This window comes from Oreochromis aureus, linkage group 3 (assembly GCF_013358895.1).
Source record: "Oreochromis aureus strain Israel breed Guangdong linkage group 3, ZZ_aureus, whole genome shotgun sequence".
NCBI lineage: Eukaryota > Metazoa > Chordata > Actinopteri > Cichliformes > Cichlidae > Oreochromis > Oreochromis aureus.
The window spans coordinates 47,785,949-47,812,377 of record NC_052944.1 but is presented as its reverse complement, the minus strand read 5'-3'; the positions used below and the strand labels follow the sequence as shown (position 1 = coordinate 47,812,377).

Here is a 26,429-nt window from a genome sequence, read left to right as displayed (position 1 = left end):
CAAAATGTGGAAAAGTTCAAGGGGGGCGAATAATTTTGCAAGCCACTGTATCTATTTTAATAAAGTTCATGCGTGTATACACAGGTCACGCTGCTTATTGAAAAAAACCCACAAAGATGTTAATCTGATTTATTTGCTCTCTCTCCTCCTTAAACATGTTAGTTTTAATTCACAATTGGCAACTGAAACAATTATGACACATATGAACATCAGGAAATAAAGACCCGATAGATTTAACCTCAGTAAATGAAGTCAGTTGGGGCTATGACAGTTGTGTACCGGGACCTGAGCTTTGTCGGCAGTATAACAGCTCGAGCACTTGTGAGACTGGGCTGGGCAGACATCTCCGAAATCATCAAAGCTCTTTTGCAAATAGGCTCCATCTTGACAAACTGACCAGATATCTGAAGATTAAACCACTACATTCTCGGTAATATACGGCATATTGAAATTGCGTTTGAATTTGCGCTTGTTTGTTGCTTTCATTTTCACTTTGCGATCGTGCGAACGCTGTGTAGAGAGTGGCAGCACTGATTGGTGAGTGACGATTAATTGCGCACCAATTCCTCTGACATCGTCTTATCACTCATTAGCTACTATTCAAACGTGACAAGTGAAATCTCCCACAGCAAGCTTAAACATGTGAGAGGTTGATTGCGCAGAGAATCGCTGACCGTTATGTGAGTGTGTGTAAAAGCAGCAGGATTTACGCTGGTATTTTAGTTCTGCTGAGCCAAATAAGACAGGTCAAGGTGAAGAAGGGGCAGCCAAATAAAAGCCTACCACAAAACGGAAAAGTTATGACAAATCAGACTATGAGGCAAAAAGAAAGCTCAGCTTTTTTGGTTTCATGGACAAAAGAATTTATGTGGCTGGAATATGACGAGCTAAATAACATCATGTTCTGCCGGGTGTGTCGTGAGTTTCATTTCATTTGAGTCGACAAGCGCCTTTGTTACTCGGACCAGTAATTTTAAGAAAGACCCCATCAGAACCCATGAGAAATGCAAGAAATACATTATTGCTCAGTCTGCAATATCTTTCCCAGAACAAACAGCAATTGCAAAAAACATACTAAAAATAAACCAAGCACAAGAAGAAGTCCTGAAAAATCTTTCAAAAGCGTACTATGTTGCAAAGAGTGAACCACCATTGGCCAAATTTAGCAGTTTTTGCAAACTTCAAAAAGCAAATGGCCTCGATCTTGGATCCACTCACCCCTTACCCTTGACTTCAGTGGAAATTTCAGATTCAGGATCTGATACAGACTAATTCATGTTCTACACAGTTCTTACAAGTTCATAGAAATTTCTGTTCAATTAGAAACAAGTATTTGAGTTGATGATTGTAATTTTTATACAGTTGTTGTGATTTGTATTTTAACAACTTTCTGATTAATTTTTGTTTCCGTTACAATATTATACTTTAATGTATAATATTGTAAAGGAAACAAAACATTAAAAAATTGCTCTCTTTTTTATTCGGGCTACTTAAATTTATTTTGGGCTACCAAAAACTGAAGAGTGCCTGCCCAAAGGGCTACCAGGGATTTTGAAATTTTGCGAGCCCTGTATGTAAATAATTCATTTTGTCCGAGGGACAGCTGGGGTTGAGCAGTTTGGAGACAAAGTTAGACCGGTAAGGCTGCGGTGGTTTGGAAGTGTGCAGAGGAGGAATATAAGATATACTGGGAAAAGGGTGTTAAATATGGAGCTGCTAGGCAGGAGGAAAAGAAAAAGACGGAAGAGAAAGTTCATGGATCTAGTGGAGGAGGACATGAAGAGGGTTGGTGTGACTACGCATTCTCCTTTGTCAAGTGTTACGTAGCCCCTCGTCAGGGATCTGGAGAAGATTTCCCTGCGTCAATACTCTAGCGATCAGCTCGCGTTTTGTCCATCTAGACCACGTGTTCAGAGAAAAAATTCCCAATTCTACTGGCAAACAGCAGCGTCAGAGAGTTGAGGTGGCCGAAAGGTTAAGGCGATGGACTGCTAATCCATTGTTCTCTGCACGCGTGGGTTCGAATCCCATCCTTGTCGAAAGTTCTTGCTACTTATCTTAATGAGTCTTGTGAGATTGTCTGCCAATGTAGGTAGGTATAATGCAATTCCTCTGCTCGTCTTCGGCTCAGTACTCCCTATAGTTCACCATGTGGTCTTGTTGCACAGATCACTGTAAAGAGAATGTTCTGCTAATACAATAGCAGAAAGGTACTCTGTTTCCAGAATAGTCAGTGCTCCAAACGAACGTATGTGGCTTCCTTTGGCAAATGTTTATTTGCACGTCAGTAAGGCTGTTCTTTGAAAGATGTGAGCAACAGGAGTCGTGTGTTGGAATGGGAGGTTTCTTGCTGCAGCCACCATTGTTCGTGCACTGTCTGTTGCAATTGTCGTGACCTTTGTTGAATTCCCCATTTCCCTGCCACGGAGAGAAACTGCTAAGCGCAGCTTCCGGCTTAGTTTATGGTGTTTGTCTTCTCCACAGTCAGGACTAAAGACTGGAGGACAGTCTTTTGTCGAGCCCTGGCTCGGACAGTCTTGGTCGTTGTGTCCTTGGGCAAGACACTTCACCCGCTCCCTACTGGTGGTGGTCAGAGGGCCTGGTGGCGCCAGTGTCCGGCAGCCTCACCTCTGTCAGTGCGCCCCAGGGTGGCTGTGGCTACAATGTAGCTTGCCATCACCAGTGGGTGGATGACTGAATGTGTAAAGCACTTTGTGGTCCTTAGGGACTAGTAAAGCGCTATACAAATACAGGCCATTTACAAACATGTTTACTTAATCAGATTTCATAACTTTAAATGCAAATATAAATTGTCAGTTTTAAAATCCTATGCACAAGTTTTGCAATCAACAAAGTTATTTGCAGCCATTTACCTTTTACCCTTTTTAAAATAACCACTTCAAACTATTTACATAACTATCAGGTGTTCTGCATTCAATAAGATGCCACACAAATTATTTGTGCCACTCCAAAAAAAGAATTTCTGTCCACTATAAAGGAGAACATCACAGCCTGATACCTGCAGGTCTGACAGCAGGAGGTGTATCATGCCTGTTCTCTACCTGGAGACAGCAGTCACCTCATTGTCCTGACACACAACACAAAACTATCCACAACAGTACACACTAACTACACAACGGTAACGCTGTTGTAACGATAGGAATAGTAACTACTTAGATTACTCGTTACTGAAAAAACTAATGCTGTTAGTAACGCCGTTACTTGTAACGCCATTATTCCCATCACTGTTAGTAACTAATTACTTTTATTTTTAAGTAACTTGACCAACATTGCTCATGACAATGATGCAAGCGCGTGTGACATCTGTGGCAGGAACAAGTATGTAGATCAACAATAGATAATATGCAATATGCATAAAAGATTAAAACTAATAAAACGAGTTTTAAAAAAGACTTTTCAATTTGGTTTAATTTTATATGATGTATTATGTAGAAAAAATTTAATTCGGCTGAAAGGTCTATTACTTTATTACGCATTTCGGTTGTGTATTGTTTTTTTAAAAGTAAGTAATAAGTAACTAATTACTATTGAAGATAAGTAATCAGTAAAATAACAGGATTATTTTTTTGGAGAAGTAATCAATAATTAGTAACTAATTAGTTTTTTTTCAAGTAACTTGACCAACACTGCTTAACAAACAAATAAAAAAGTCCTCTGAAAAAGGTCATTTAGATGGAGGGATGCAAAGTAAACACAAAGCACACAATGGAGGGCGAGTGACTGAACAATGTAGTGTTCAGTCTATTTCAGTTCAGAGTAATTACACTGAAATCAAATGACAAATAATGAACCCATAAAACTAAAAAACAAAACAAAACCTAACCCAGGAACCATGACACATGTCAATGTAACTACATTTTTTTTAAGCAAGCCAGAAAACTCGAGGTTCCTGATAACATCTATGCCACCACCAAGAATATGCAAATTCACAAAACAGCTCTTGCCGCATCTGAAGGCACTTACTAAACCACCATAAAGGTTAAAAAAACAGTAAATATTGAAGTACAAGGTAATCACAACAAGGTGAATTAGGGTTTACCTGTCTGTACTTAGGTTTCTCCCACTGAAAACGCTACGTCCAGATGAACAGAATCAACTTTTGGAGGTGTCTGTACTGTAGGTTACTGTGAAAAAAAAAGGAGAGCAAGTTTATGAAAGTGCTCACAAAAGTACAAAAAGGAGTCATTTAAAAGATAGGATCTCTGGACTAATTGAGCTTTGCATATACTTTAGGGTGTGGCTCTTTGAATCCTGGCAGGCTAAATACAGAACCAGTTGATGCCAAATGGCAGCAGCCTAACTCCCGAAGCTTTCCGGCTTTCATTTTGGACTAATCGAGCTTTGCATATATTTTAAGGTGTGGCTGTCTGAATCCTGGCAGGCTAAATACACAACCAGTTGATGCCAAATGCCTGCAGCCTAACTGTCGAATAGTGATGGGAATTCCGGCTCTTTTTAGAGAACCAGCTCTTTGGGCTCGGCTCACTGAAAAGAGCCGGGTCTTTCGGCTCCCAACTGGCTCTTCAGGTTGTTTTGTTGCTTTAATTAATTTATTATTAACAACAATATAAAATTATGCACAAAAGGAATTACTAATGTAAAAAATACAAAACGTGGTTTTATTTATATATGTTTATATATAAATATATATGGTGGCCCCTAGAGACAAAGCACGTACAAACTCCAAAAAGCACGTACAAACTCCAAACATCATAGCACCCAGCTGGGTGCTATGATGTTACTGATAGTGAACTTTATTTTATTCATAAGGTTAGTTAGTAGAGTTGCCAACCGCCCCTTAAAAAACGGAATGGTCCCTCATTCAGAGAAAATATTACGCGTTTCGTATTGAGCTGAGAAGGAACGCAGCAAGAAGGGAAAAAGACACAAAGCTGGAGTTTTTCTGTGTCTTTACACTGCACAGCTGCCTCTTCTTCTCTCATTCTCTCCCCCTCCCTCTCCTGTTGCTACTTCAGTCATGAAACTGATCAATGATCAGCTGATCACCTTTTCTCTCTTGTTTGTTTATCGCCCACTTTGCACCAGAAAGAGGAAACCAGCGGATGTTGCGCTAAACAACAGCAGCACATTTAAGCTTGATCAGCTGTTGTTAGAATTTATTTAATGTTACTTTCTAGTATCAGCTGATGTTTGCTGGAGCCACAGCTGTAAAGCTGCTGGTCATGATGTCGGTTTGGATATGTGGTGAGAGGGAAACATGAAGATGAAACCAGGAGATGTCCTTACTGAATCATCAGAGCTGAACAGGTGATGGAGAAACAGGTTTACCTTTTAGGTGACATGAATGAGTTGAAGGGAAGTTATGAACTGTTTCTGAGAAATAACACCAGGATCCTTTTCTAAGTGGCTGACAACTGGTAACTATGCAGGGGCGGATCTAGCAAAGTTTTGCCAGGGGGCCAGGTAGGGCATTAACAGGGAGAGGGGGGCACAAAGAAATACTTTTCTTTCTTATTCTCATTTAAAATGTCTTTTTTTAATTAAATAATTATCTGAATCTTACAACCAAAGTTTTTATCTGATGTAAAATGTATAGAAATCATAAATATATCAACAAGACAGTGTACATCACTGTCACAACAGCGTCTGTTTCCATTCAAAGGCTTTATGGCTTTTCCTATAATACCTGGTGGGCCGGTCTCTAGTCAAAATGCCCGGGCGGATTTTTTTGTCCCAGTCCAGCCCTGCTTCAAAGAGTCAGCTCTAAGAGCCGTTTCATTCGCAACCGATACATCACTACTGTCGAACCTTTCGTGCTTTTGTTTTCCTATATCAAAGCACATGATGTACTTTATACTCCTCTTTTTCATCTGCATTAAAAATGTACAATAAGGTTTTACAATCCAGCACATGTTCTCCAATCGGTGTTGAGTTTCAGCTTCAGATCACAGTAATAATTCATGCTGTTTCAATTTTTAAAAAAAGACAACATTCATGTAATGAAAATAAACACATGCGACTTCAGCCACTACTGTAGATCACTTATTAAAAACAAGGACCTACTATATAAAGTATTTAAAACTATTTAAATACTTTATATAGTATTTAAAACTATTAGTTTTAAGATCACCTAAGGAGCTCCAACAGTAAAATACTTTGCACATAAACTACAAAATGTTCTTTGGAGATTACTTTTTATACTTAAATAAATATGCTTATTTTCCTCAACCAACAGCAATAACTGCAATTATATTGGTGAAATAAGTTTTTGTCAATAAAAGTCTTCTTCTCTTGCTCTCGGCGAAGGCGGTCGTACTTTTTTTCCTCCTCCTCTCCTCTCCCTTAGCTTCCCACTTTTCCCTGGAACACTCTCTCACAGTCTGTTCTCTAAAACCTAAAAGAGGAATTATGGATATGGATTTGATCAACTGGTCCCTGAATGCAACTGACACCCTTTCCTGAACGGGAAGTCTGGGCTCGGGTGAGCCTGAGTGCTGAAGATATCTACCTATTCGGAACCATGATAACAGGGTTCTTGCTGATCGGAGCTGGCTTGGCCCTGGCTTATCGAAGATTAAAGAAAGTGGAACCGGCTGTTCTAACCCCCACAAGGCTGCCCGCTGGGATTGATATGATGGGACGAGGCGTGAGTTTCTCAAATGGGTTCATTGAGTGCAGTACGGATAAGATCTTGGAGAACCGCACGGCTGCCGTGAATACTCAGAACAAGATCTCTGAGTGCAAACTGATTACATCTGGAGGGGCTCGCTCAGAATAACACCTCTGAGTGCAAATTGGATCACATCTTGGGAAGTGCACTGCGGTCGTGAGTTCTCAGAATCTGCTCTTTGAGCACAAGAATGACAACATCACGGAACGTAAGTTTGTTAACATCATGGAGAAACGCACGGCTCTCCAACGGGAGATTGAGAGACCAGTGTCGGACTGTTAGAACAGCTTTGAAATTCATATGAGTTTTTCGCAATAAAGTTAAAACCACCATCACTTCACGCGGATACCTCTTCGGCGCCAGCTGCGGTCTCAAGGCTGGAGCTGAACAACAACACCCTGATAACGACTGTGTGGAGACTGTTCTTCCCATTCTATGCAAGACCACCTGGGTTAGCTGGAAGACTGTTTACTTAGCCTGGCAGGGCGAAGGACACTGTCTCAGCTGAACTCGGGACACATACGCACACAGACATATATACACATGCTGATATACATTCATCCCCCCTCCCCCTCCAAATGCCTTCGACGCTTATTCCCTTCTGATGCTGACGGTGGATCATGGAGACCAGCGCATAGGCTGCAGGCCCGGATGTACTGTCTACACTGGCTGTCTCTCACCCTTTACCCACCCCTGTTGCTTGTCATGTGTTTCTTTGGTGTATTAAGAGTTTTTTCATGTGCTATGTGCAGAGGTGTTTTTTTCTGTTCTCAAACTGATCTCCCTGTTGGAGCTCAGTCTGGGGGGAGTTATTTTTTTCTCCTTATCTTTCCTCATGTTGTGCTTTTCCATATATACCTCTCTCTGACCTGTCTTCCCCATGTGATGTTTTTGTGTAATGTATGTATGGTCGAAGGGTAAGATGTCGCCGCCATTGCGTGCAATAGGTCGGCAGCCTTAACATGAAATTTCCCCTTGTGGGACTAATAAAGGTATATCAAATCAAATCAAAATACATACAAAGCTTTATATCTGTACATAAATAAGACCTCACTGCTCACCTGAGTTCAGATAGAATTCCTATGGCATCTATCATCCACAGCAGCTGCCACGTTACTAGCATGCACCTCCTTTTGAGTCTTTGAACCAAAAACCAAGCGCTTTACACGTCCATGTTGTTGGAAAGTGGATGTGCTGATGTAAATTTTGGGAGTGGTTACTTCCAGTAGCACAGTGGTGAAAGGACTAAAGTAAAGGAGAAGTAACTGAGAGATCACATAGGAACGCATAAGAGCAACTCGGGGTTCATTATCTTCCCCAAGAATACTTTGGCATGCAACTGGAGCAGCCAGGGATCGAGTGCTTTTGCCGCTATTGATTAACTACTGATTAAATGTAGAGTGATGTATAAACACGTAGGCTAACATGACCGGTTGGGGATTATCCAATTTTATATGTGAATATAATGTATTCACTTATATAAATTTGAAAGTGTATTATTAACACAAGTTAATAGCCGAGGTATTACAGTTGTGTATATACATTTGCATACGTTTGTCATGGAAATGAATGCTTAATACTTTGAGGGTTTTTATTAAATTCTTTGAACTTTTTTTAAGGGTCATATGATTGTACAGCGTACTTCTTTAACAACTTTAAAACCAAAAGAAATTTATTTTAAGGGCTTTGTTTCTAGTCCCTGATGGATGATAACCAACCATATCACTATATATAAACATAGATGGGTTGTTGGTGGCCTGGATAATCCTTAAAGTTTCTTTCATTGTAACCAGAGAGCGAAACTCTTAAATCGTCTCACTCACTTAGATTACATTGTCCCTCTGTTCAGCACTTTGACTGACACTTGATGTCTTTTAAACATGCTATACAAATAAAGCTGGCTTGACTTGATTGTAGTGTCTTGAGGTAACGAGAGAAGCGTGTTTATCAGCAAATTAGAGTTATTTATTTATTGTAGAGTTATGTATTTACTGCAAATAAGAGCCACTCTTCAAGTTTGGTACTTTCAGTTACTGTGATCCTGGAACAAGCTCCATTCTAACCCGTGCTTGCTTGCAAAACTGCATATATTCAAAATCAAACTCAAAACCTTTCTGATCACCCAGACTTACATTTAACTCTTACAAGTGTGGTGTGGAGAGGTGGCAAACGTACAGACACTCAGTGTTGGGAAGGTTACTTTTAAAATGTATTCCACTACAGATTACAGAATACATGCCACAAAATGGATTTTGTAACGTATTCCGTTACGTTACTCAATGAGAGTAACGTATTCTCAATACTACTTAATATATTATCATGCTATTTACAACTACATGAATGTGATTTATTACTATTACTGAAGGTCCGCAGCTCCGAACCGTAGTAAAGGGACCTCTGGCTAATACGTCGGGTTCCATGTCGTGCTCGTAGCCGAAAAATAGCTTTACTTTGTTGTCTGGGTCAAGTTTGCCAGAGAGAGACAGAGAGGCGTTGAAAGACTGCTCCAACGGAACTTATTGTTTTGGAGGAAAACACGAACACAGTGTACAGTGGAGTCTTAATAGCTTACTTACAACTGGGCTCGCCAGGCAGTCTTCTTGGCTGCAGTGGTTATTATTATATTTACATGCTTCCAGCTCCCGTTTCTGCTTGATGACAACTTGTACTTTTCTACTCTTCTTTTTCTCCCTCCTCGCGCTCACAGACACATAACGTGTATGGCAGTCCATTCTCCCTGCAGCACGGACTACACTGCCCATGAGGCTACATTCTTTAGGGCTATGCCTGTAGCATTCTGCCTGTTAGCTTAGCACAACAACAACAACAAAAAGGCGCTCTCTCACCCAGGAAACACACAGTCGCAGAGAGAGCGTCACCCTGTAACCATGGCAACCGTAACGCTGCCGCCTGGAACAACAGAACAAACAAAACCCAAACAGTCCTGACCCGCGACAATATGAAACAGGAAAATACCGCCGTGTAATCCATTTATTTCAACAAAGTACGTGTATTCTAAATACCACCTTTTTAAACGGTAACTGTAACGGAATACAGTTACTCATGTTTTGTATTTTAAATACGTAACGGCGGTACATGTATTCCGTTACTCCCCAACACTACAGACACTCTTCATTTAAGTAGAAGTACAGATACTTGTCTTAAAAAATAATCGCGTGAAGAATGACGAATTGAAGCAATTTCTTTACTTGAGCAAAACTATAAAGACTCTGAAATGGACTATGTTAAAGTATGAAAGTAGCTCAATGAAGGAAAATTCTACCATTGATTTTTATGCAAAAATATGTAGGTAACTTTGTTAAGGTATGTTTAAAAGACCGCAGACGTGTGGGGTTATGAGTGAGGACCCAAGATGTAGGCACTGCTGATGTGAGTGAGCTTTATTATGGAGCATGGGTGGTGCTGGCCTGTTTGGTGCCCTGGGCAAACACTAAAATACAGATAAAATACAACAAATACGAAATAAGTAAGATAATACACTATATATTTTTTATAGCGAGAGAGAGTATGCAAATGGATAACAAACAGCCATTATATTTCATCATACATTGAAAATAGCAGACAAATTAACAATACACATCTTCCAATTAATGGCTAATTAATATTATGCTGAACACAGTCTACTGGTAAACATGGATGTTGACTCCTTAATGTCGCTCAGATGGTTCACTGCCCGTAGAGAGAAGCCCTTTGAACTCCTTTCAGACCAAGGTACCAACTTTCGAGGTGCAAGTAAAGAACTACATGAGCCATTCAGCGCCCTGGCAGCAGAACAGATCCAATTCCGTTTCAATCCCCCCAGTGCTCCATACTTTGGAGGGTCTTGGGAAAGAGAGGTGCGGTCTCTCAAAATCATAGCCAAGTGGCTAACAAATGTAAACAGAACCCCCAAAAGTTGATTCTGTTCATCTGGACGTAGAGTTTTCCATGGTAGAAACGTTTTGTCACTCATCCAAGTGACTTCTTCAGTCTCAGCTGACTGCAGGTTTCCCCAACCTTATAAACAGTACATTTTCATAATGACTGAAACTAGCACCACTGGAGGAACAATGGGCTGGGAGGTCAGTTCCTTCATCATAATTATGCAAATTCTCATGACCATTGATCAACAACCACTGATCAAAGCTCATTGATCAAAGACCACTGATCAATGGCCATGAGTACCATTCACAGAGAGTTGGGGAATGGCTGCAATCACAGCATTGTAAGATGGTGAAAGATGTACCCTCAGGCCCCCTCCTTGATTCAGAGTTGAAAGAGTGTCCACTGGCCTGTAGGTGTAAATAGACTGCAGAGTCCTGGCCCTGCTAATGAATGTGATCTTGTTTCAGGATACATAATACCTGCCATTATCCAAAGACACATCTGCTTCCTCTTTGGCTCTCAGAGGAGGCGGACACATCTTTCACCCTCTCCTTCCCTTATCTTCACTGCTGCTGCTTCTATGTCTCTAGTCTCATCTAACTCATCTAACCTCAAAGAATCTCTCAGTCTTGTTCTCTAAAACCTAAAGAATTATGGATTTGATCAACTGGTCCCGTAACGAAATTGACACCCTCCTAGGCTTGGGAGAGCCCGATTGTCCTGCGGAGACGGTTGCTGATGGATACTTGATAGTCGGTTGCGTCGTGTGTCTGGCAACACTCTCAATGAAGGACAATGAACGACATCTACTAATTTGGAACCACGATAACAGAGTTCTGGCTGATTGGAGCTGGCTCGGACCTGGCTTATGGAAGAACAAGAAGCGGCTACAGCTGTTCAAAATCCCGCAAGGTTGGCTGACATGATAGACGATGGGCAGAGCTGTCAGTACTCAGACTGTGTTTATTGAACACAATATGGATACGATCTTGGAGAAGAAGAAGGGGAATTGAGAGACCTAGTGACCAGTGACGGACATTAGACCAATTTTAAAATTGGATGCAGTTGTTCGCACTAAACCCAAACATTCACCATCTTCACCCATGTGACTATCCCACTGGCGCCAGCTGAAGGCCTGCCAGGGTCAAACAACAAAAATTCTTCCATGATAACAGACTGTTGTCAGAACTCTTTGTCCCTCCTTCAAGGCCACCTGGGTCCACTGGAGACTGTCGACCTTCGCTTAACCGGGCGTGGTGACACCCTCTCTCAGCTGAACACGGGATACACACACACACACATGCATGCACACATGTACACTGATACTGATACGCCCTCAGTATCACCCTCCCTCCCCCGAATCCAACGCCTCCTCCCATGCTAACCTCCCATTCGATGTGGACAGCGGATCAGCTGGAGGTGCGATCGAAGATTGCAGCAGTCCCAGATCCAGCTGTACACACTGGAATATTCTCCCATGTTGCTTGTCTGTGTTTTATTGTGTTATGGTGCGTTGATATCTGTGCATTCCTGGATTATCCTTTTGTGTTACAAATTTCGATGTTTTTTTTCCTTTGCTACCTAGCCTGACCTGTTTGTGTACTGTATGTATGGTCTGCAAGGTCTGTCATCTCGGTTGTGGGCAACTGCAACTGACAAATAAAGCCTATCCCGTCTCATCATCATCTCATCTTACCTGTGTCTTTTGCTTGTTTCTCCTCTTCTCTTTTTTTTTCTAAACTGAGGACCTGATGGCTTTGGCCTTTTCTTGTCTATCAGTAATTTTGCACTCCAGTATCAACTAGAGATGGCACGATACCACTTTTTTATGTCCGATACCGATACCGATATCATAAATTTGGATATCTGCCGATACCGATATGAATCCGATATAGTGTGTTTTTTAATCAATAAAACTGTTTTTTTAATATCTTGCTGCATTTTGTATAAGTTCATCCTCAAGTTTAAATAAACAACAACACTAAAGCTATTCTGTTATACCTGTATGTAAAAAATACACTGCACCCAAAATATTTCATAGTTCAGCAACACTGATCAATCTAATAAACTTAAACCTACTCCATCCTCCCTATTCTGATATTTTAAAGAGTACTTAGCAGAAATATTAAGCAACCTAACTAATAGGGTTGCAAACTCCCAGCAAAAAAAAATAGAGAACCACTGCCACCCTCCACCTCATGATGCTTAATCGATGTAATCAACTTTAATTTGATGCAGTGTGAAAAAAAATGCACAGAAATAAATTATTTTTCAAGAATAATTAAATAGACTCAACATCTTTCTTCTACAGAATTGCAGACTGCACAGATGGTATCTTCCCAAAGGAAAAAGTACTATAGCTTACTAGGGTATATTAGACTTAATAGTTACTATATACAGTAATGGACTTCTATACATTTTACATCAGATTAAAACTTTGGGTGTAAGATTCAGATAATTATTTATTAAAAGCTAGACATTTGAAATGAGAATAAGAAAGAAAAGTATGTCTTTGTGCCCCCTTTTCCCTGTTCATGCCCTATCGGCCCCCCTGGCTAAACTTTGCTAGATCCGCCCATGCACGGTTACCAGCCGTCAGCTACGTAGAAAAGGATCCTGGTGTAGAAAGTAATATTAAATAAATTCTAACAACAGCTTATCAAGCTTAAATGTGCTGCTGTTGTTCAGCCGCTGGTTTCCTCTTTCTGGTGCAAAGTGGACCAAAAACAAAGAAGAGAGATGGACTCGCGTCAGAAAAGCCGATCAGCTGATCATTAAGCAGTTTTACGATTGAAGTAGCAGCAGGAGAGGGACAGAGAGGCAGTCGCTCCATGTATCGGTTGTTAAGCTTAACATGGGAATGCTTTACAAACATTCAGAGATGAACTTACACACTTGCTTTACTTCTCTCTGGGATAACTTCCTCGGAGATGAAATGCTGGTTTGGTAGCGAGGCTACAAATACACACAGCCGCTCAATCACTACGGTTATGAGCCGAGTTACACCGTGTCGCAAGTTTTGTGAGGTGTTTTTTTGATATTTAATGGATCGGATTACATTTTTTATTTCTCGCCGATATCCGATCCAGTAATTTAGGTCAGTATCGGACCGATACCGATACGTAATATCGGATCGGTCCATCTCTAGTATCAACACCCAACCCCACAACATAAACCAATAGACTAATAGACCTACACCTTGTATAGGGTTTTTTTCTGGGATTTCACACAACCCATGGAAAATAATTAACAGATAATGGGCTTGGATTGACAACATTATGAATGAAATGTGCACTATATGGAAGCAGCCCGCCCCCTTCCCCTTTCGACAGATTGTGTGTGAGACTTCAGCAAAGCAGCAGCAGCAAGCAGGCGCACCGAGGGCCCTCGCGCTCACTTTTCGCGTATATGTGTGTGATAGAATTTAGGAAACACATTGGTGCAAATTATAAGTCTGTATCATCATGTCTTCAGTTTTTGTGTTTGTTTTAGGGCTCTCAACGTTAACATGTTAATGCTGTCATCAGTGGGAAAGCTAAGAACTAAACAACAAACCTGAATACGAGGGAACGGAGAGTGGAGGTAACACGAAGGATGACAAATAGGGAGAACAGCATGGAGGAGCACAGGGAGACTCAGGGAGACAACACAGACAGACCAGCAACTAGCAGAAGAAAACACATGGCTTATATACACACACACAGGAGCAATCAGGGAATGGGAGACAGGAGGGAAAAACAGCTGGGAGAAATCAGAGCTGACAAGACAAGGGAAGCAAAACCAGACACACTACACAAAGGACAGGGACTATCAAAGTAAAACGGAAAATACAGGTATCCTTGAATCCTTGAAAGAGTAGTTGTCAAACAGCTAACAGATCATCTGCAGAGGAATGGCTTATTTGAAGAGTTTCAGTCAGGTTTCAGAGCTCATCACAGCACAGAAACAGCTTAAGTGAAGGTTACAAATGATCTTCTTATGGCCTCTGACAGTGGACTCGTCTCTGTGCTTGTCCTGCTAGACCTCAGTGCTGCGTTCGATACTGTTCACCATAATATTCTATTAGTGGGATTAGAGCAAGCTGTAGGTATTACAGGTACTGCGCTGCAGTGGTTTGTATCATATCTATCTAATAGATTCCAATTTGTGCATGTAAATGGAGAGTCCTCTTCACACACAAGGTCAACTATGGTATTCCACAGGGTTCAGTGCTAGGACCAATTCTGTTTACATTATACATGCTTCCCTTAGGCCAGGGGTCTGCAACCTTTTACACCCAAAGAGCCATTTGGACCTCGTTTCCACGCAAAAGAAAACACTGGGAGCCGCAAATACTTTTTGACATCTAAAATGAAGATAACACTGTATATATTGTTTTTTATCTTTATGCTTTGTGTGAACAACTAAGGTGTGCTGCTTATGAAATCCATGAAGTGCAACAGAGAAAATTTAATTATATTTATGTAATCAACACATTTTGAACTCTTAAAGAAATATAACAAAAGGAAAGACACCAACCTGAACTAAAATGATCCATGTAGCAAACAAAAACTGTTGTCAGCCGCCACCCTTATATCACCTTTGGGCTGTTGGAGCCTTGACCTGACTCTTAAAAAATAATTGAAAAAAAGCACTATGCTGCTGAAAAATGGATATTTGCAAAATTCTGCCTAAATATGTATTTTACCTGGTTAATGCGTGCGGCGGGGCGTGGTTTGCAGCGCCGCTGCAGGGGAGGCGGACGCACCTGAGCGACACCCGCAATCACGCCTCGCTGCGCTATCTGTGCTGTTGTGTTGTTGGTGGTGTATGTCGGGCTGTGAGCTGAAAAGCTACAGCCGGCTGTATGCGTACAGCAACCGTGTGTGAAAAGTGCTCAATAAAGAGATGCTCAAAAGCATGTTCATGGAAACATCGTCGGGTCTGCCGTGATTTGTTTACAATGGGACTTCTGCTCCTGAACCTCTGCGCACAGAGTCCGCAAATCGGGGCTATATGAAGTCAGTTTACGCAGGACTGTAAGCTGTCATCTGTCAGGCGTGAACGGTGTTTGTCTTTAACATAGTTCATGGTGGAGAACAGCTGCTGACATAATGTGGATCCGAAGATCCATAATTGGCCTACCTGGGGTTGAAAGTCTCGATAAATGCACGGCGTTTGGTGGAATACCGGCTTCCATGAGTGTGACTCTTATTTTGAGCGATGAAAAATAATAGAATATAATTTTATTTTTATATTTCAATATCACAATAATCTTCCATTTTAGAACTACGAGTTAAAAAGAACTAACATAAATAAAATACACTTCAGCTAAATACTTCTAATTTATTTGCCCAAACCAGGCGGAGCCGCAGTATAAGGACTACAGAGCCGCATGCGGCTCCGGAGCCACAGGTTGCCAACCCCGGCCTTAGGCAGTATCATTAGAAGACATAGCATACATTTTCACTGCTATGCTGATGACACCCAGCTCTATCTATCTATGAAGCCAGGTAACACACACCAATTAGTTAAACTGCAGGAATGTCTTAAAGACATAAAGACCTGGATGGCCGCTAACTTTCTGCTTCTTAACTCAGATAAAACTGAGGTTATTCTGCTCGCCCCTGAAAATCTTATATATATATATACATATATGTATATATATATATATATATATATATATATATATATAAAAAATACATATATGGTATCTAACCAGATTCTTACTTTGGATGGCATTACCTTGGCCTCCAGTAACACTGTGAGGAACCTTGGAGTAATTTTTGACCAGGATATGTCCTTCAATGCACATATTAAACAAATATGTAGGACTGCTTTCTTCCAAGTCTTGAAAAACTCCCTGAAAAGCCTTCAGTTAATCCAAAACGCTGTAGCAAGAGTACTGACAGGGACTAGAAAGAGAGAGCATATTTCTCTTGTACTGGCTTCCCTTCATTGGCTTCCTGTTAAATCCAGAATTGTATTCAAAATCCTGCTCCTCACATACAAGGTCTTCAATAATCAGGCCCCATCTTATCTTAATGACCTTGTAGTACCATATCACCCTATTACAGCACTTTGCTCTCGCTCTGCAGGCCTACTTGTTCCTAGGGTATTTAAAAGTAGAATGGGAGGGAGAGCCTTCAGTTTTCAGGCCCCTCTTCTGTGGAACCAGCTTCCAGTTTGGATTCGGGAGACAGACACTATCTCTACTTTCAAGATTAGGCTTAAAACTTTCCTTTTTGCTAAAGCATATAGTTAGGGCTGGACCAGGTGACCCTGAATCCTCCCTTAGTTATGCTGCAATAGATGTAGGCTGCCGGGGATTCCCATGATGCATTGAGTTTTTCCTTTCCGGTCACCTTTCTCACTCACTATGTGTTAATAGACCTCTCTGCACTGAATCATACCTGTTATTAATCTCTGTCTCTCTTCCACAGCATGTCCTTCATCCTGTCTTCCTTCTCTCACCCCAACCGGTCGCAGCAGATGGCCCCGCCCCTCCCTGAGCCTGGTTCTGCCGGAGGTTTCTTCCTGTTAAAAGGGAGTTTTTCCTTCCCACTGTCGCCAAAGTGCTTGCTCATAGGGGGTCATGTGATTGTTGGGTTTTTCTCTGTATCTATTATTGTACGATCTACTATACAATATAAAGCGCCTTGAGGCAACTGTCGTTGTGATTGGGCGCTATATAAATAAAACTGAATTATGGTAAATGGACTTGTTCTTATATAGCGCTTTTCTACTCTATCTGAGCACTCAAAGCGCTTTATACAACTAATTCATTCACCCAATCACTTCTTTAAGTATCTAACATTCATACACAGTCACACTCCGATGGATGCATCGGAGAGCAACGTGGGGTTAGTATCTTGCCCAAGGATATTTGGCATGCAGACTGGAGCAGCCTGAGATCGAACCACCGACTTTCTGGTCAGTGGCTGACCTGCTCTGCCACCTGAGCTACAGCCACAGCTATGCACAGACACTAGCTGAACACAAGACATCAGACATGGCAACAGGGGGGAACACACGGGCAGACACTAAACAGAGGAAGCACGGAGCCAAAACCCTAAGAACTAAAAAGTCTAAACCCAAATACATAGAATACACTAGAATACAAGATCATAATAATAAACAGAAAACGCTGCGTCAAATGTCCCAGGACCATGACAATATACAACATTCACTACTATTTTTGTGGATGACATGTATACCTATATACTATTGCTGGCAGCGTTAATCTCGTTAAAATTACATTAACGCCATAACCGCATTAACGCGGCAGATATCCATTAGGGAGTTAGTGCATTAAATAGCAAACCACGCTAACGCGTTGACACCGTGCAGCTCCACGTGTAACAGTGTTTATCTGGTATTATTCCACTTGCCACAAATGTCAGTGTAATGGGGAAACAGCGCCCCCCCTCTCGGTGTGGCTGGTTTGGTGAGGCTGGCTGCAGTAATCGCTGCCAGTCTGCCGTAGCTATACGAGAGGTGAGTTTTATTGTTCCACACACAATGTAGCTAAGTAGTACAGACACATGAAACATGTTTGATCAACTGATGGGGATCGAGTGTAATAAGTGCTTAGTGGACACATGTCCAACACCAGTTTCATGTACTTTTCATTTGTTTATTATTATGTAAAACTGTAAGCTAAACGGAATGCTAATGGGATGTTCTGCCGTAGTGTGCTGTGCGGAGTGGTGTGTGGCGAGCCCTTTGCACTGATACAACACCGTTGTTTCCATTCAGGAAATAAAGTGGCAATGATCGATCAGAGACTCCTTGTCTTCTTAAAAACACAATGTTAGGTCTAATTGTTGAATGTTGCCATTGTGTTTCTTAAATTTGTACAGTCTTAGTTCAAGCAGTATTATCAAAGCCATTCCTTTGATCCTGAGCACCTCTAACCACTTTGTGTTGGGGGAGGTTTTATTGTAGATACATCCTATCTGAAAGATCTGTTTCTTGTGTTGTAAGCTTCCTGCTTTTATGACCCTTTGGTCAGCAGGAGGTCTCACACACACACACACACACACACACATTCCTACTTACATATAAAAGTTCACACATATACATACAAAGCCTTGTCTTAGAACCATGTGGGCGTTGCTTTGCTGTGTGAACTGTCTCTCAATAAAAGGCAGCAGGAGGAGGCCATCGTCGGGGTCATTTTCGTGCTGGACACAGATGAGGCCTCCCTTGCTCAAGTAATCGATCGATCGCTGACTGTCTTGTTTTCTTTCATGATGAATAAGTCTCTAGAATTAGCGGGTTTGTGGGAACAGACCCAACACACAACACAACGCGGAGTCGAGGAGTCTGTTTGGGCCGAACTGTTGCAGCGGGGTGAAGCAGAAACCGGTTACACATGCACGGGGCGATCCGCACTAACTCGCTAACCCTATGGTGTTAACATCATTTTAACGAGATTAACGCTGACAGCACTAATATATACACTATATATCTGCACTGAACATAAATACTGTAACTTTCACGCAGACTCTTAAGCATGAGGCGTTTTGCCCTCACCATGGCTTATTAGGGTGGTACAGTAACAGGGCAGTTAATACCAGGGACACCTCACTCCCGAACACCTCACTCACTCGCCAGCTCTGGTAACTAACCCCCGCCTACCCAATACACACTCAACATTTTTCATGCAGCACAACCAAAACACCTCTCTTAAAAAACAGTAACACTGTAACAGAGATAGTGAGCACCTCCCAATAAAATCACCTTAAGGATCAGTACAATACCATATAATCATATTGTTAATAAATATATATTCTTAGTGCTTATTTTCTGTTTATATTGTTTTATAGAGGCCAGTATAGTAAAACGCCACTTTGAGTTATAATGTGTGCTAAAGGTCACAGAGTACTGTGTAAGACAGGAAACTCTGCACGCTTTGTGCAGGCCTGCAGAGTACAGGAAGTGAAACTAGGCAGGGTGCAGCGCAGGAGTTGTTTTGATCGAAACTATGTGTGACTATGTGTGACATATAACAGAACTATATTATACGCATTTGACTTGTAATAATTTAGATTTGCTCAGGATTTAGCCTGTGCACATCCCTTTCCGGAAAGTAATGCTTGAATAAAAGAATAATTATTTTTGACCACACTGAGTCGGGGTCTTTCTCTGTCAGTAAAAGAATTTAAAAGAACCGGATTTGATAATATATACACACATACAGTATAAACCTACACTGGAATGTTTTTATAAATGACTTTTGACCATGTTGTGACCCATTGTGATAAGGCAAAGCAAAGGGTTAATCAAAGGCTGCCCAAATATTGACTTTAAAGCTTGTTAGAATTGTACAAACTCTGTGTTTGCCTTATATTGTATTACCATGCACGTTTCAACATGTTCCAGTAAGTCACTGCATCCATTTCCCATTTCCAAACATGCTGACAGAGTGAGACTGACTTCCTTGAGCAGGTTAATGAACGACAGTCAGTCAACTTCAGGTTTTGAATCTGTGGTTGGAACATTCAGGAGCTTCCTACCTGGTGGGCTTAGCAGTGGTTATAATTACAGTGACTATGCTGGGGCTTTGTTGTGTATGCTCTGTACAGTTTGAGCTGCAAAGTTGTGTCGAAAGGGCTATTTAAATAAAGTTTAATTGACTGATTGATTTTGGTGACTTGGTAGTTTAGTGGTTAATAGTCACCTAACACACATTCCTAATTGCAGACTGGGAGGAGGCACAAATCCCCACGGGGTGGATTGGGAAGGGCGAAAAAATTGGTGCCAAATGAATTATTTATATGTTATTATGTATGAAATTATTCATATGTTATTATATTTTTAGTGATTACTGTTTGCCCTTTTTGAGGACTGATATAGTATAGTACTCCAGTTTTCTTACTACAGTACAAAGTGAAACTGTGCAATGATCAAAAAGACTTGAAGGCTTTACCACTTGCTTTCAACTTGAGTGAAATGTTTGTAATGCTTGAATGAACCGTTAATTGTCTAAAAACAAACCCAAGCATTCCTGTAAAAATGGTCAGGTACAAGAACTGGATACATAATGAATGAAAATGAAACCCAAAAAAGCAAACGAAAAAAAATATTTTGAAATATTTGAAAGGAATCACCTTCAAATTAGAAGAAAGTCTTGCAACTAGGAAGGAAAACATAAAGAAATTAGAGGTGGCTCAAGACCTTTTTGCACAGAACTGTACATGAAATCATAAATAATATTTGTACATAATCTATGTAATCAATGAGAGGTACTTTTAACAGCTCCCTTATTTTCCAAGTGGTCTAATTGGTGGTATCTTATGGTAACTTATTATAAATGAAATCCAACACATTTTGTCCCTTCAGCATTGAGTTTCAGCTTCAGATCACAGAAATAATTTGAACTGTTTCATTTAAAAATGAAAATGTGAACATTCCTGTAATCAAATGAAATAGATAAGGGTTCAGTGAGAACGCTGAACAAGTTTATATTAAGTAGTTAAAATGATTTAAGCCACAAACCTCGGATATACCAGTCACAGAGGGTGTTTCTCTTTGTCAACGCAGGAAAATATTCTTTCTATATTACGTTTTTATAGTTAAATAAATGTGCTTATTATCCTTGACCAACAGCAATAACTGCTGAAATATGCTTTCTTTCTTTAACAGCCTGATGGTGTGACATAAGCACAGATACATCTTCCAATAACAAAGCTCCACTCTCTCTTACAGGTGCCCCCTTACTGACAGCACAACCAACTTCCTGGTCCTTCCAGCTTTGAGCTCTTGAGCTAAAAAACAAGTCAACGCTCAAGTGACACCGATGTTGAAATGTTCAACTCATTGGACAGTGGATATGCAGCTAGCATTTTTACATCTGCGTAATGATGGGTTTGGTTACTTCTCGACAACTGAGCTCACACAGCTCCCTGAGATAACATCAGCTCAACAGATATTTGGTTAATGGTTAAAATTTTTCCCTTTTAAGGATTATTAGCTGTTCGCGAATTACAGACATATTTGTCCCCCAATTTCAGAGGCTCAAAATTACCTGGACAGTCATCTGATGAGCAGTTTCATGCCAAATTATATACGTGGTTCCATTTGTTGGAGTGACCGCTTACAAAAAAAGGAGCAACTGAAAGGAGCTTTCTTTCTATTTTTACTGTATTCTATGAGAACCACACTTCTCTTTTTGTAGTTTGCTGAAATATGCTTTCTGTCTTTAACAGCCTGATGGTGTGACATAAATTGGTATAAAATATGTGCAAAGCTTTATACGTAAGTAAGATCTTGTTGCTCACCTACCTGAGCACAGACAGATTTTCCAATAACAAAGCTCCACTCTCTCTTACAGGTGCCCCCTTACTGACAGCACAACTTCCTGGTTCTTCCAGCTTTGAGCCCTTGAGCTAAAAATGTTCATCTCGTTGGACAGTGGACCTGCAGCAGGCATTTTTACATTTGAGTGCTGATGGGTGTGGTTACTTCCTGCTAACTGAGATCACACAGCTCACTTCAGCTCAACAGATATATGGTTAATGAGACCATTATTTTGCCCCTGTACACCACCACAATGCATTTTAAATCCAACATTCAACATGTTGAGTTGAAAACTTTCACCTTTAAGGATCATTAACTGTTCACGAATTACAGACATATCTGTCTGTAATTCAGAAGCTCAAAATTACCTGGACAGTCATCTGATGAGCAGTTTCATGCCAACTTATATACGTGGTTCCATTTGTTGGAGCGACCGCTTACAAAAAAAAGGAGCAACTGAAAGGAGCTGTCTATTTTTACTGTATTCTATGAGACCAACTCTTCTCTTTTTGTAGTCCTTATAAAGTCTCCTTCACATCTTTCCTTTACATCTTTCATCAAAATCAAGGCAAAGTTCGATTCAGTTCACGTCAGATTTTTATATTGCGCCAAATCACAACAACAGTTGACCCAAGGCGCTTTATAAAGACCCAACAATGATAGAAATCCTAACTGGGTTTGCTTTGTAAAGTTTTTAAAGGTGTATGCTGCTCCACCCTGGAATAAAGAACATTTCAAAGAAATCATTAAAAGACAGTGTAAGGATGGATGATAGCAAAGCAAATAACCATATATAGATGGGTTGCTGGTGACCTGGTCAATGTTAAAATTGTAAAACTTTTTATTATAACCAGAAAGCAAAACTTTATATTTGTCTCATTGTGGTGACAAAGGCTGAGAACACACAAATGATATACAAAGGATCTCTCTCCTGTTTTAGGGCTTGTATTGACTTTGATCCTCTGTTATGCTGCCTAATGACCAGGGGTCCGTTCTTCGTACCTCGCTTACTACATCCAAGATCAAATCATCGCGCCAACTTTGAGCTCGCTATTCCGGTTCTCCGAACACACCTGTTGTTGACGATTAGTATAGCTGGATGAAGTAATCTGAGATCACTGGGTGGCTTAAAAGGGGCTACGCATCGATAGTAGAAACATTGATCGGCAACCCTTTGATTGGTCGGCGAAGATGTCGAAGGAGCGCGCTCAGTATTTTTCGGCAGCAGAGCAAGAACTCTTGATTGAGGGATATCGGGAGTTTCAGAGTTTAATTAAAACGCAAGGTAACACTGCAAAGGCTGCAAAAGCAAGGAGAGAGGGCTGGCAGAAAGTTGCTGACAAATTAAACTCGTAAGTAATTTATTATATTATATTACATTATATCCTTTTCCACATTAGAGCCACAACAGGACCCACTAGAACATGGGAACAAGTAAAAGTGAAATATAAGAATATTCTACAGAATGGTAATATTTATCACTTATATTGCTTTTAGTCTCTTGAAAAGAGACCCTGAAATAATCTGTTTGTTTGTTTATAACAGCAACCAAGAAAAGGGCAGAGCAAATAAAGACAGGTGGTGGTCCTGCACCCCTCGTCACACCCGGCAGAGGAGCTGGCCCTAGGGTTGCCACCAGACCCATTGTTGAGGGTATCCTGGGGGCAGCTCGTCCTAGACGAGCAGCCGGGGTGCAGTAGCAGCACCTTCATAACTGGTAAATGAGCTCATAATTCTATTTGTACAATGTAAAATATTTGGTTGTTGCCTTAATTAAAATGCTTTTTGTACTGTGACATTTATTGACATTGTGGGTTTTTTTTATGTGTAGTTTCACATAACACTCCATCACTTTTACCTGTTCCCATGCAAGGGGTGACTGAAGCATGCACAGTAAGTTGGGAGATATATATATATATATATATATATATATATATATATATATATATATATATATATATATATATTTTTTTTTAAAATTATTTAATTATTTATCGCTTTTATAGCCGTGGTCTCTCATCTTGATTACACGAAGTAATTTACTATTACTACTCTAAAATATGAATTACATTTGAAATAATCAAATACATGACATAGAATGATTAATAGTACATTTCCCTTTTTTTAGGAAATGACCTGTATGTATCTGTATGACATCAATAAAAGAATCAAATACTGCATTATCTTTAGTTACATTGATAATATTTATTTATGGAAAAACAGTGGAGAAATATCGCTGTTGCTTTCGTATAAATGAAGCGGACATACCTGAGTGGCCGCGATCTAATCCTGTTTACATAAAGGAAGCCTGCTCCCGAGCAGGTTTACCCTTACGGATCTGTTGCTATGACAGCAAGTCCCGGATGAGCTTCGGAGAACCGAACGATCCAAGATCACGCGAAATCGTCAACAATCAAATCCAGCTAACTTACTTAGCGAGGTACGAAGAGCGGACCCCTGAGCTCACTCACAACTGTGGAGATATTCAAAGCAGACTACAAATCTTTCTATTCACCCAGGCTTAAAACCACTTAAGTCCCACGCCCCCGGTACCGGGGGCAAAAAGGAGGAGATCACGTTTAATCGGTTATAACGCGGGTTGAGAAATATAAGTCCAGACATGTGTGGTATCCACAGAAACCTCAGGATCTCAGCTAAAATGTCATATAAACCACTTCCACAACCACCAAACACACCGAAAACAAGCCGCGATTAAACGAGCAGTTACGTAAATGCGCAGAAGCCCGCTAAACAAACAAAACCGAACCAGAAATTCTTCAGACTTCATGTAACCGGTTAAAGATAGGCTGGTTAGCTTCCAGAGCTATTACTGACTCCACACACGAAGTTTCACCACGATCGGACCAAAATTCACTGAATTAGCCGCAAAAGAAGACCACAAAAACACACAGCGGCGCAAATGCACTAAGACAGAAATTGGCTTACCGTCTCGATTTCCTCCGTTATTTTCACCGGTAGCCAGTAGCCACGTGATTGCCGATAGTTACCATGCCTACCTAGCCCCATCAGAGCCGTTTTCCGTCAACAACCTCCATTTTAGACCCACCTACAGACACGTGACTGGACAGACGCCACATGCAATAAATTTGGACACACGTGGGTTTTGGCATTACAATGTCTGATTGGTTGAAGTGATGTGAACGTGGCATCGTTACTTTGAATCTATTGGCTAAAACGATTAAAAAGAGGTGTCAATCATGCAAATTGACCAAAAGAAACTAAAGTTACAGCCCCTCGGAGTTTAAAGGGCCAGAGCCCAATGAAGCGCTCTATGCGCACTGCAGAAAAGGGCCATTACCATGTAAATGTGTGGTTAATTCTTCCAAAATATATTTTTTAAAAAAGCATGTTTAGGCTTGTTAATAAAATTTATTACTTTCTGCTCTTTAATACCTAAAAAAATAAACTGGCATGGTGTCCAATTGTGTGCCAAAATTGGACATTTTTGTACAACGTCTGGATATTTATGTATTGACAGGACTGTAGTTTTTCACTGTTTTACTTTAGAAACATAAATCTTTGCACAGATGATGCTTATATGTTGGTTACTGAATTTCTGGAACCAAATGTGAGCTGAGGCATATTTTTAAAAGGGTTATATGCTAAAAATTACAAAAAAAAATTAGGCGAGAATAAAATCTACTTACTTTTTCTGTGTTCCAGTCTCAGTAACTTTGACACAGTAATATCTGCTTTAATATCATCACACTGTCCTTCCGATGGTCCCATTGTCTTTTGAGTGTACAGTAAACTCCTCCGATTTCTCCTTAATATCAGTCCATCTTCAGTTTTCACATTGTATGATCTTGGGTTTACCTCCTCCAGTACAGTTGCTCTCTTTGTCCAGATGTTTGCATCTTCCACTCTGACTGCTTCATTGGGTGCGAGTGGTTTTAGACTTTTTGAGGACTTGTCAAAGTTGACCTTTTGTCTCTTCTGCAACTGTTTCATTTTGTCTCTCACTTGTTAGTGTTTCCTGGTTGCTGTGTAAGGAAGAGTGGTCCGTAGTTTTCTTCCCATTAATATTTCTGCTGGTGACTTGCCATGCTCCAGTGGTGATGCTCTGTAGCTCAGTAGTGCCAAATAAGGATCTGCATTACTATCTTGTGCTTTCTTTAGTAACTGTTTCACAATGTGCACACCTTTCTCTGCTTTCCCATTGGACTGTGGATGCAGGGGGCTTGAGGTCACATGTTTAAAGTCATATTCCTGAGCAAATAGTTGGAATTCTCTACATCTATAGCAAGGTCCATTGTCACTATGAACAATCTGTGGTATCCCATGTCTAGCAAATATTGATTTCATGTGCGTTATGACACAAGTAGCTGACATGTTGGACAATAATGCCATCTCTGGATAGTTTGACAAGTAATCAATAACCAGCAGGTAGTTTTTTCCTCCAAGGTGGAAAATGTCTGTTCCAACTTTCTGCCATGGTTCCTCCGGTATGTCTGTTATGGTCAGAGGCTCTTTTGGTTGTTTGGCCTGGTGTTTGATACACGTATCACAAGTTGAAACCATTTTCTCAATGGCTGTGTCCCAATTCAGGGTCTGCACGCTTGAAGTACGCATTTCAAGTGCGATTACG

At 40.6% G+C, this 26,429-nt stretch overlaps 1 protein-coding gene and 1 non-coding gene across 2 annotated transcripts in view; one reads left to right on the top strand and one right to left on the bottom strand.

Moving 5' to 3' along the window:
• The window catches only part of LOC116333530, a 29,512-nt gene extending 25,427 nt beyond the window's left edge, over positions 1-4,085 (bottom strand). Inside the window, exon 1 of the mRNA XM_039610435.1 lies at positions 4,061-4,085. The gene's annotated coding sequence lies outside the window, so the exon portion shown is untranslated. The remainder of the gene's footprint in view (positions 1-4,060) is intronic.
• On the top strand, positions 1,958-2,039 carry trnas-gcu. Its single transcript has one exon. It is a non-coding gene; the product is annotated as a tRNA-Ser (tRNA).
• Positions 4,086-26,429: the final 22,344 nt, after the last annotated feature.